Genomic DNA, 13,432 nt, shown 5'->3' on the forward strand with positions numbered 1-13,432 from the left:
ACCTCTGGGCACCTTTTCATCCAAGCTACTCAATACTGCCCCTGCAGCCATAAGAAGTTATTAAGGAGTTACTCGGCCTTCTGAGTCAACACAACAGCTCTGAGGTGGATTGTATAACAAGGCATGAGAAATATTGACTAGGTCAGCCAGGTCACTCGTTCGACGTCCATCCATGTCTGAGGACATCGGGAGATGACGTGGAAACCAGACACTAGGTGCAACAGTGAACACTGTAGGTTTGGGTTTTGCTAGGGCGTTGTGGACGGGGATGGTGGATGGGCATTAGCATCTGTCTCTGATCCTAAAGGTTGAAAGTTAAAATCCAGCGATAGAAAGTTTTGATATTTTCAACTCTTTCCTTAGCCATTCTGAGTTAATACCTAACCTTAAGAATTCTGAGTTAATAATACCTAACCTTAAGAATTCTGAGTTAATAATACCTAACCTTAAGAATTCTGAGTTAATAATACCTAACCTTAAGAATTCTGAGTTAATAATACCTAACCTTAAGAATTCTGAGTTAATACCTAATCTTAAGAATTCTGAGTTAATAATACCTAACCTTAAGAATTCTGAGTTAATGCCTGAACTTAACCCTAACCTTAAAAATGTGGAGTCAACCTTAACCTTAAACACTTTAAATGTGACGCAAGGAACAACTTCGAAATGTGACATTTGAGAAACATGAATGAACGTCTAATTGTGATGTGAGACCGTGAGAGCTGGTAGGCCAAGGTGGCTGTTTTGCTGACATGATTCTCCTTAGCTAGTTCCAAATACACTTTGCATTGGCTTGGGACATCATACTTTGCATTGGTCAATGAGTATTACTAAAGCCTTAGAGGTTATTCTGGCTTCTGAGTCATCACAACAGCTTTGATTTGGGCTGACAGTATGGCGACATTCCAGGGGCACAGACTAGGTGAATGTTTTGATCATGTGAGATTCTACTTTGCATTGACTTTGAGTATATCATACTTTGCATTGGGTAAATGAGTAAGACTAAGTAAGTAACATTGAGGCAATGGATTCAGCATGAGAGCATGCACTTCTCCTGGACCTGTAACAGGCAAACACTATTTTGACATGGGACTCTGTCAACGTTTGGGTCTGTTTCTAAACTCAGTGTAGGTGCTTGGTGATAGGACGGTTTAGGGAGTGTTCTCCCTGTCATTACTGTAGAGGTGTGACATTACGTTCTTCAGACGTAAACATGGGAGGATGAAAACCCTCCATCATCATCTAGCTGGGGGGAAGAGGGAGGGGAGGGGAGAGCGTAGGTTCTGTTGTTGTTTATGTACTGTGTTGCCATGAGAACGGTATTCTTTTCTTGAGGAGAGGGGTTAAAGGGGAGACCTACTATGGTATGTCTTTTCCACTCTCTGTACTGGTGGTTGTAGTGGTCTGAGAAAATAGCATGCAAAGAGAAATAAACCCGAAAGACATTGACACGTGCACAAGCAAAGCACGCAGACACAGACACACACACACAGAGACACACATACACACATATACACACAGGCACAGGCACAGACACAAACACAGACAGACACAGACAGACACAGACAGACACAGACACAGATACACAGACAGACACAGACAGACACAGACAGACACACAGACAGACACAGACAGACAGACAGACACAGACAGACACAGACACACATAGACACAGGATGAGTTGCGAGGGGGGTGCTGTGGGATTATTTAAGATACTCTTTGAAGAGGTAGGGTTTCAGATGTTTTCGGGAGATGGACAGGGACTCTGCTGTCCTAACTTCAGGGGGAAGCTGGTTCTACCATTGGGGTGCCAGGACAGAGAAGAGCTTGGACTGGGCTGAGCAGGAACCAAGAGGCAAGAGGTGGCAGAACGGAGTGCTCGGATTATGGTGTAGGGTTTGACCATAGCCTGAAGGTAGAGAGGGGGAGTTCCTCTTGCTGCCCCGTAGGCAAGTACCATGGTCTTGTAGTGGATGTGAGCTTCGACTGGAAGCCAGTGAAGTGTGCGGCGGAGCAGGGTGACAGGGGAGAACTTGGGAAGGTTGAACACCAGGCGGGCTCCAGCCTGGATTAGGACCTGGCCGCTTCCAGTGTGAGGTAGTGTCATGCTCAAAGGATGTTGTAGAGCATGAACCTGCATGAGTGAGTCTCTGCTTTCATGTTTGCAGGGAACGACAGGGTGTTGTCCAGGGTCACGCCAAGGTTCTTTGCACTCTGGGAGGGGGACACCGTGGAGTTGTCCACCATGATGGAGAGGTCTTGGAGTGGGAAGGCCTTCCCTGGGAGGCAAAGTAGCTCCAACTTGTCGAGGTTGAGCTTGAGGTGGTGGGCCGACGTCCAAGCTGAGATATCTGCCAGGCACGCAGAGATGCGTGTCGCCATCTTGGTGCCAGAAAGGGGAAGGAGAAAAGATGTTGTGACGCGCTCAATGCAGAAGTGGTCCGATGAAGGACTGTTTCGCTAACACAGACTGGAATATGGCCCGGGATTCATGTGATAACATTGAGGAGTTTACCACATCAGTCACCAGCTTGCATTGACAACGTCGTCCTCACAGGGATCATTCGTAGATATTCCAACCAGAAGCCATAGATTACAGGCAACATCCATACTGAGCTAAAAGCTAGAGCAGCTGCTTTCAAGGAGCGGTACACTAATCCCTGGACGTTTATAAGAAATCCCGCTATGACCTCTGACGAGCCATCAAACAGTCAAAGTGTAAATACATGACTAAGATCGAATCCTACTACGCCAGCTCTGATGCTCGTCAGATTTGCGCAGGGCTTGCAAACTATCACAGAATACAAAGGGAAACCCAGATGCGAGTTGCCCAGTGACGCAAGCCTACCAGATGAGCTAAATTCATTCTATGCTCGCTTCGAGGCAAGCAGCACTGAACCATGCATGAGAGCACCAGCTGTTCCCAGGTGGTGAGGGTAGGAAAAAACACATCCACCAAGCTGACCCTCAATACAGGGGCCCTTCAGGGGTGTGTGTTTAGTCCCCTCCTGTATTCCCTGTTCACCCACAACTGCATTGTGGCACAGGACTACAACACCATCATTAAGTTTCCTGACAACACGACAGAGACAACAACAACCTCTCCTTCAACGTCAGCAAGACAAAATAGCTGATCGTGGACTACAGGAAACGGAGGGTCGAGCATTCCCCCATCCACATCGACGAGGCTGTATTGGAGTGGGTCAAGAGTGGGTCAAGAGCTTCAAGTTCCTTGGTGTCCACACAATAAAGAATTAAGATGGTCCACACACACAGTCGTGAAGAAGGCATGACAAAGCCTATCCCCCCTTAGGAGGCTGAAAAGATGTACCATGGGCCCTCAGATCCTCAAAAAGTTCTACAGCTACACCATTGATAGCATCTTGACTGGCTGCAACACCGCTTGGTATGGCAACAACAGAGGGTGTGCGTACTGCTCAGTACATCACTGGGGCTAAGCTCCCTGCCATCCAAGACACCTATACCAGGTGGTGTCAGAGGAAGGCCCTAAACATGTTCAAAGTCTCCAGCCACCCAAGTCGTAGATTGTTCTCTCTACTACAGCACAGCAAGCGGTACCAATATAGAAGGTTTGGAACCAACAGGACCCTGAACAGCTCCTACCCCCAAGCTATTACAATGCTAAATCGTTAGTCCGGATAGCTATTGGTAAACTATTTAACTATCTGCATTGACCCTTTTTACACTAACTCTTTTGACTCATCACATATAGCCAAGTTAGCCTTACTCATTGTGTATTAATTCCTCTTGTTATTATTTATCAATAATTTCAATTTTTTTCTCTCTGCATTGTTGGGAAGGGCCCGTAAGTAAGCATTTCACTGTTAGTCTACACCTTTAGTTTACGAAGCATGTGATGAATAAAAGTTTATTTTATTTGCGTTTGCATTGCAAATGCCAAGCGAATAAGCATTTTACGAGCATTATGCAACGTAGCGATGAGAATCTCAATTCAAACATATCAGCTCTCCCTTTCCTCCATCCCTCCATCCCTCTGCCTCTCCACCACTCAGAGGGTGATTTAGCTGCCTGTCACCAACAGAAGGTGGGATGTGATTTCTAATGAGATAGTAAATTGCAGAGTGCCAGCGAAAGGACATAAACTCATTGCATTTAAATGAGGTGCAATTTGTCATTGTTTCAGGCTGCTACAGTAGCTACACCAGGAACAGCAGGAGGAGGAGGAGGTCTGTACAGTGGCTCTGACATGTGACTATACAGTACAAGGGTGATTATGCCACACTAAGTGGTTGCATGACCACATCAATATATACTGAACAAAAATATAAACGTAACATGTAAAGTGTTGGTCCCATGCTTCATTGAGCTGAAATGAAAAATCCCCCAAATGTTCCATACGCATAAAATGTGTTTCTCTCATATTTTGTGCACAATTTGTTAACATCCCTTTTAGTGAGAAATTCTTGTTTGCCAATATAATCCATCCACCTAAGAGGTGTGGCATATCAAGAAGCTGATTAAACAGCATATTCATTACACAGGTGCACCTTGTGCTAGGAACAATAAAAGGCCACTCTAATATTTGCATTTTGTCACACAACGCAATGCCACAGATGTCTGAAGTTTTGAGGGAGTGTGCAATTGGCATGCTTACTGCAAGAATTTCCACCAGAGCTGTTGCCAGAGAATTTAATGTTAATTTCTCTACCATAAGCAGCCGTTTTAGAGAATTTGGCAATACTTACAACCGGCCTCAAAACCGCAGACCACGTGTAACCACGCCCGCCCAGGACCTCCACACCCGGCTTCTTCACCTGCGGGATCATCTGAGACCAGCCACCCGGACAGCTGATGAAACTGAGGAGTATTTATGTCTATATTAAATCCCTTTTGTGGGGAAAAGCTCCCCAGTGGGTAGGCCTGGCTCCCAGGTGGGTGGGCCTATGCCCTCCCATGCCCACCCATCAAATCAAATGTATTTATATAGCCCTTCGTACATCAGGTGATATCTCAAAGTGCTGTACAGAAACCCAGCCTAAAACCCCAAACAGCAAGCAATGCAGGTGTAGAAGCACGGTGGCTAGGAAAAACTCCCTAAAAAGGCCAAAACCTAGGGAGAAACCTAGAGAGGAACGAGGCTATGAGGGGTGGCCAGTCCTCTTCTGGCTGTGCCGGGTGGAGATTATAACAGAACATGGCCAAGATGTTCAAATGTTCATAAATGACCAGCATGGTCAAATAATAATAATCACAGTAGTTGTCGAGGGTGCAGCAAGTCATCACCTCAGGAGTAAATGTCAGTTGGCTTTTCATAGCCGATCATTAAGAGTATCTCTACCGCTCCTGCGGTCTCTAGAGAGTTGAAAACAGCAGGTCTGGGACAGGTAGCACGTCCGGTGAACAGGTCAGGGTTCCATAGCCGCAGGCAGAACAGTTGAAACTGGAGCAGCAGCACGGCCAGGTGGACTGGGGACAGCAAGGAGTCATCATGCCAGGTCGTCCTGAGGCATGGTCCTAGGGCTCAGGTCCTCCGAGAGAGAGAAAGAAAGAAAGATAGAAAGAGAGAATTAGAGAGAGCATACTTAAATTCACACAGGACACCGGATAAGACAGGAGAAGTACTCCAGATATAACAAACTGACCCTAGCCCCCGACACATAAACTACTGCAGCATAAATACTGGAGGCTGAGACAGGAGGGGTCAGGAGACACTGTGGCCCCATCCGATGATACCCCCGGACAGGGCCAAACAGGAAGGATATAACCCCACCCACTTTGCCAATCATGTGAAATCCATTGATTAGGGCCTAATACATTTTTTTAAGTGACTCATTTCCTTATATGAACAGTAACTCAGTAAAATCGTTGAAAGTGTTTTGCAGTATAGATGAATTCTTTCTTGATGAGGAAAATCTACTTGCATAGCATATGGTTATGCTCTAATATCTACACTAGCGTACCACTTAGAATGTTGAATGCTCTACTTCAGTGGTTCCCAAACTTTTTATAGTCCCGTACCCCTTCAAACATTCAACCTCCAGCTGCGTACCCCCTCTAGCACCAGGGTCAGCGCACTCTCAAATGTTGTTTTTTGCCACACACACACTATACGATACATTTATTAAACATAAGAATGAGTGTTTTTGTCACAACGCGGCTCATGGGAAATGACAAAGAGCTCTTATAGGACCAGGGCACAAATAATAATATAAAAATAATCAGTAATTTTGCTCATTATTTAACCATCTTACATATAAAACCTTATTTGTTCATCAAAAATTGTGAATAACTCACCACAGGTTAATGAGAAGGGTGTGCTTGAAAGGATGCACATAACTCTGCAATGTTGTATTGGAGAGTCTCAGTCTTAAATCATTTTCCACACACAGTCTGTGCCTGTATTTAGTTTTCATGCTAGTGAGAGCCGAGAATCTACTCTCACATAGGTATGTGGTTGCAAAGGGCATCAGTGTCTTAACAGCGCGATTTGCCAATTGTGGATACTCTGAGAAATCTGGTAGTGGCTTCTGATTAAATAACATTTTCACAGAACCGCTTGTTGCAATTTCGCTGAGGCTCTTGTTCAGATATCGGTAAGTGGAATGGAGGCAGGGCTTGAAAGGGATAACAAATCCAGTTGTTTGTGTCGTCCGTTTTGGGAAAGTACCTGCGTAATTGTGCATCCAACTCACTCAGGTGCTTTGCTATATCACATTTGACATTGTCCATAAGGTTGAGTTCATTTGCACACAAAAAATCATACAATGATGGAAAGACCTGTGTGTTGTTCTTGTTAATGCAGACAGAGAAGAGCTCCAACTTCTTAATCATAGCCTCAATTATGTCCCTACATTGAATATAGTTGCAGAGAGTTCCTGTAATCCTAGATTCAGATCATTCAGTCGAGAAAAAACATCTCCCAACGTGTGAGAAACTCGGCATCATGCAAGCGGTCAGACAAGTGCAAATGATGGTCAGTAAAGAAAACTTTAAGCTCGTCTCTCAATTTAAAAAAAACTTGTCAATACTTTGCCCCTTGATAACCAGCACACTTCTGTATGTTGTAAAAGCGTTACATGGTTGCTGATTATATCATTGCATAGTGCAGAAAATAAACAAGATTTCCTGGGCCTTGCTTGAACAAAGTTAACCATTTTCACTGTAGTGTCCAAAACGTCTTTCAAGCAGTCAGGCAATTCCCTTGGCAGCAAGAGCCTCTCAGTGGATGCTGCAGTGTACCAAAGTGGCGTTGGGAGCAACTGCTTGCGTGCGTTACCACTCCACTATGTCTCCCTGTCACGGCTTTTGCGCCATCAGTACAGATACTAACATGAGCAGCAGCTACGTTTGCCTACATACGGACCGTTAGTGGAATTCCTGCGAGAGAGTAACGTTAATGTGATTGGATGATAATTATTTTACACTAGATGGTTTAATTTAATTTTAGGCGAGAAAAAAACCTCACACAAATGTATAGCCCCGTTGTAAAATATAAATGGACTGTTTGAAAATGTGAATAATAAAAATAAAATTAAAATAATACTTTTATATTTTTTTATGTGAAACATTTTTATTTGGCGTATCCCCAACGGCATTGCGTTTGGGAATACCTACTCTACTTCATTCTAAGTAGTATGCTACTCATGGCTTTAACTACAGATGAGGACACCGAGGTCCGGACCTTAGTATTTTTTTCTCATTTGAATTATAATTTTTTCCAATAAAAAATATTTTGTGCACAATAAATAAGATCAATTATGGGTCAACATCTAAATACTGCTCCCAGTGTTGATCAAAGCTCAGAACGCTTATATTATTGATCTGACTGCGTTCTAATCGCGCTTGCCTCTTTGCGAATGAGTGGAATCATGAACTGTGGTTTGCTAGTTATGTTCGCATGGGCCCTCCGGATTTATTTCCTGGATTTGCACATTCACCACTCTCTAAAACAGCTAACTACGCCCTATTGCGGCACAGGCCAAGGGCCTTAGTCGTGAAACAAACTACCCCAGCTCGCAGTCGCTCAAGTCGGCAACTAGAGAGTCAGATACGCTCTTGACAGTGTGTTTGCGAGATGCTAGACAAAAGGCCATTTTAAAACCATCCCGCAACTCCTGCCGTGTCTACAGGCATCTCCCAAACAAACATAAACCGACTCTCTGAGAATGAGTGCACAACTGTTAAATAGTCGCTTATAGATACGTCAGTCAGTCAGTCAGTCAGTCAGGTGGCTATAGCTGCTGTCAGATACTTATATTGCAGTCAAGTTGAAGGGCTCTGGATAGTATTACTTAGCCAGCTAAAAGGATGAAGTAAAAAGCTAACATTAAATGGAGCCTACCTCAGCAGGAGCAAAAAATACTCTATTAAGTTCTCATAACAACTTTGCTTTACAGAGAGTAGGCTACTGAGACAAATAGGGATGTGGTGCTCAGTGGTGAGGCTGCGGCAGGCTGCAATGCCTGCAAGGGGAAGCAGAGGAGACAGAGAGAGAGGAAGCAAGCAGAGAGAGAGGTTAGTACAGTGGTTCTGAAACGTGGGGTTGGGGCCCCATCTGGGGTCCCCTGAGAAAATCTGTACTAATCTAATCAAACAATAATTTAGGATTTAAAAAAAAGGAGATATGTTTCCATATGAACATCTCCACATGGTCTATTATCCCTATAGGCCTACATTAAAATCTATCAAAATGCAAACAATAGAATTTTAAAAATACATACATTTTAATGTAAAGCATTTCTTATTAGCCTTCTATGGCATGTATTATGACTACAATAGAGTAGCAAGTCTAACAGAACTCTAAACAACAAGTGTGTCTACATTCTAATTACTTGAGCACATATTTGAGCATGCTCAAATATTACCAGCTTTACTTTACAATCTCAGAAAAAGGTAGAACCTTTTTTTGGTTCAATGTAAACCCTTTTCACAGTGGGTTGTACATTGGCACACCTGTATTTGGGGAGTTTCTCCCATTCTTCTCTGCTTCTCTGCTGATCCTCTCAAGCTCTGTCAGGTTGGATGGGGAACGCTTCTGCACAGCTATTTTCAGGTCTCTTCAGAGATGTTCAGTCAGATTTAAGTCCGGGCTCTCGCTGGGCCACTCAAGGACATTCAAAGACTTGTCCTGAAGCCACTCCTGCATTGTCTTGGCTGTGTACTTAGGGTCGTTGTCCTGTTCAAAGGTGAACCTTTGCCCTCAGTCTGAGGTCCTGAGAGCTCTGGAGCAGGATTTCATTAAGGATCGCTCTGTACTGTACTCATCTTTGCCTCAATCCTGACTAGTCTCCCAGTCCCTGCCGCTGAAAAACATCCGCACAGCATGATTCTGTCACCACCATGTTTCACCTTAGGGACGGTGCAAGGTTTCCTCTAGACGTGACGCTTGGCATTCATGCCAAAGATTGGATTGGTTGATGCCAGTGTCTGATGGACTGAAAGATATTTGTACAGAGCTAAATCTAACTCAGTTGATAACTAAACCAACTCACCCCAACTTTAAACTCCCTGTAAAATCTACTCTATTAGGTATTATTCTAACAAATTCCCCTCATAAGTTTACAGACAATGGGATGTTTGCTAATGAGTTCAGTGACCATTGTCCCATAAGATATGTTAAATTACCTAAATCTCGCTGATGCATTATTAAAAAAGAGAAATTATAGGAATTTTAATGAGAATGTATTTTTGGTCTGAACTGGGGTTGAGTGACTGGGGGATTGTGTGAACTATCACTGACTCGGATCAAGCCTTAAATTTGATTATTTCCCTGTTTTTCTTTGTTGCAGATAAACATGCGCCGTACGAAAGGCTAAGGATAAAAGGAAAATTGAATCCTTGGTTCACGCATGAATTGACTGAGAAATTACAGGAAAGAAATGTAGCTGGGCTAAGGCTGACTGATTCTACGTCTGATTGGCAGTCCTTCAGACATTGTAGAAATAGATGTCTATCTCTGGTTAGAAAAGCTAAATCAACATATTTCTTGAAGTGTGTATCAGAGAGTGGTGGCAATCCAGCTAACTTCTGGAAAGTGTTCAAATCTTTGAAATAAAACCACACCCCCTCGATGCCCCAGCAGGTTCTGACAGCCTCTGGTCCAGTACTAGACAACATGGAAGTGTGTAGTGTTTTTAAGAACCATTTTGCTTCAGTTGGCCACCTGTTGAAAAGGATAGTCTCTGAAAGAGGGAGTCCATTAGTCACCTAAGAACAGATTGTTGAGAATGATGCTCTAACAGACATATATACTTTTATTTTCATTTCAACCATATTATGTATACGATGTAATAAGTGCCTTGCTAAAGATTGTTGTAAAAAAATCCATAGGGGATGATTCACTTGACCCCTTCTTACTGCAGCTCTCTGCCCCAATCATTGTTGAACCTTTAACCTGTATTTTTAACTTGACAATTGCTACGGGTCTTATCCCTAAGATTTGGAAAGCGGCACATGTCCTCCCCCTACATAAAGGCAGCGATCCTTATGATTTACATAATTACCATCCAATCTCCAAGTTCTCTTGCCTAGCCAAGGTACTGGAATCCCTAACCATCTCCCATCTAATACGTTTTTTAACTTGTCACTCTATTCTAAATATGCACCAGTCTTGTTTTCGGTCTGGACATAACACTGTTTCAGCCACTATGCTTGTTTTAGATGATGTGTTAAATTGCATAGATCATAAAAAACATTGTGCTGCACTATTTAAATACCTTTCCAAGGCATTCAACACAGTTCACCATTCGCTACTCATTCAAAAACTGTCTGAAATGGGCCTGGACAATAAGTCTTGCAAATGGTTTAAAAGCTATCTGACAGACAGGACGCAATGTGTGCTTTCTGATGGTGTCAAGTCCAGTTTCCTCAATATTATGAAAGGTGTACCGCAGGGGTCGGTATTGGATCCTGTTCTCTTGACTATTTATATAAATAATATTGGTCTATGTATTAAATCCTGTAATATTCATCTGTATGCAGACGGTACGGTTATGTATGCCATTGCACTGACTGTTGACCAAGCAACGTTAGAGCTGCAGTGTGATTTTTTTAAACGTCTACTTAATGCAGGCAAAACTAAATATATGTTCTTTTCTAATTCACAGGAAAATGTCTCAGATGGGCTACATACAGTATTTAGTCTCTCTCATCGAGCAGGTTCATGCCTATAAATATCTGGGCGTTTGGATTGATAAAGAGCATATGTTTAAAAAAAATACTGATGAGCTAGTTAAAAAGCTACAATTTAAAGTGGGCTTCTTTTTTAGAAATAGATCTTGCCTTTCCATGAACTACACAAAGCTGATTGTGCAGTCAACTTTCCTGACAGTTCTTGACTATGGTATCACCATTTACCAGACTGCAGCAGCCACTATTCTTAAATCATTGGATGCCGTCTACCATAGAACCGCTTTATTACAGGTGACAGTTTTAATACTCATCACTGCATCCTGTATCAGAAGGTTGGCTGGACCTCACTAAAATCCTGTAGATCACTTCATTACTTCCTTCTTTTTTACAAAGCTCTGCTCCACAAGCTTCCAACATACCCCACTTCCCTGTTGAAATATAACAACATGAGATAACAAACCCGTTCGCAGGGTTGGTTAACTCTTGAGGTCCCGCTTGTCTCCACAAAGTTTGGTAAATCCGCCTTTAGTTTTAACGCACCACAGTTACCTTACAAAACAAATTACACCAGGATTGCCTGGTGCCGATAGGGAATTTTAAAAGTCTGTTGTTAAATGAGTTCACTGAAGTGTGCAGTCGTTTCAATGGACTATTATAACTTGTTGTAATAACCTTATGTCATGTGTTTATAGCTGTCTTGTAGTTTCTCTTTATCTTTTGTTGTTTGTTGATGGGATTTTTGTCCTCAGGGCACCATTGCAAATGAGACATTGGTCTCAAATAGGCTCACCTGATTAAGTTAAGGTAAATACAATTATGCTGTCAGTGTTACGTCCGTCGTTAAATGAAGACCAAGGTGTAGCGTGGTAGGCGTACAGTTTCTTAAATATTAAATGTTCCACCAAAAAAACAATAAACAACTCAACGAACGTAAAGCTAGGAGTGCAACACCTGCAACACAAAAAGACAAGATCCCACAACAGAAGGTGGGAAAAAGGGCTGCCTAAGTATGATCCCCAATCAGAGACAACGATAGACAGCTGCCTCTGATTGGGAACCATACTCGGCCAACAAAGAAATATAAACATAGATTTCCCACCCTAGTCACACCCTGACCTACCAAATAGATCATTTAAAGGATCTCTAAGGTCAGGGCGTGACAGTCAGGAACAAGACTGAGCTTTATCTGATTTCACTATGGTCCTATGTGTTTTTAAGTGTTTTCGTGATACCGGTATATTAATACTAATAAAGGTATCACTTTATGTGGAAAGTCCCCTATAGATGGTTTACTTTAGATGTTCAGCTAAGTTATCTGTAAACTCTTCAACTAACTATCCACTAGCCCTAAACCTAACTCCAACCCTAACACTCATCCTAACCCCAACCCTAACAATCATCCTAACCCCAACCCTAACAATCATCCTAACCCCAACCCTAACACTCACCCTAACTCCAACCCTAACACTGACCCTAACTCCAACCCTAACACTCATCCTAACCCCAACCCTAACAATCATCCTAACCCCAACCCTAACACTCACCCTAACTCCAACCCTAACAATCATCCTAACCCCAACCCTAACACTGACCCTAACTCCAACCCTAACACTGACCCTAACTCCAACCCTAACACTGACCCTAACCCCAACCCTAACACTGACCCTAACTCCAACCCTAACACTCATCCTAACCCCAACCCTAACACTGACCCTAACTCCAACCCTAACACTGACCCTAACTCCAACCCTAACACTGACCCTAACCCCAACCCTAACACTGACCCTAACTCCAACCCTAACACTGACCCTAACCCCAACCCTAACACTGACCCTAACTCCAACCCTAACACTGACCCTAACCCCAACCCTAACACTGACCCTAACTCCAACCCTAACACTCATCCTAACCCCAACCCTAACAATCATCCTAACCCCAACCCTAACACTCACCCTAACTCCAACCCTAACAATCATCCTAACCCCAACCCTAACACTCATCCTAACTCCAACCCTAACACTGACCCTAACTCCAACCCTAACACTGACCCTAACTCCAACCCTAACACTGACCCTAACCCCAACCCTAACACTGACCCTAACTCCAACCCTAACACTCATCCTAACTCCAACCCTAACAATCATCCTAATCCCAACCCTAACACTGACCCTAACTCCAACCCTAACACTCATCCTAACTCCAACCCTAACAATCATCCTAACCCCAACCCTAACACTGACCCTAACTCCAACCCTAACAATCATCCTAACCCCAACCCTAACACTGACCCTAACTCCAACCCTAACACTGACCCTAACTC

Source organism: Salvelinus alpinus, chromosome 18 (assembly GCF_045679555.1).
Source record: "Salvelinus alpinus chromosome 18, SLU_Salpinus.1, whole genome shotgun sequence".
NCBI classification, from domain to species: Eukaryota; Metazoa; Chordata; class Actinopteri; order Salmoniformes; family Salmonidae; genus Salvelinus; species Salvelinus alpinus.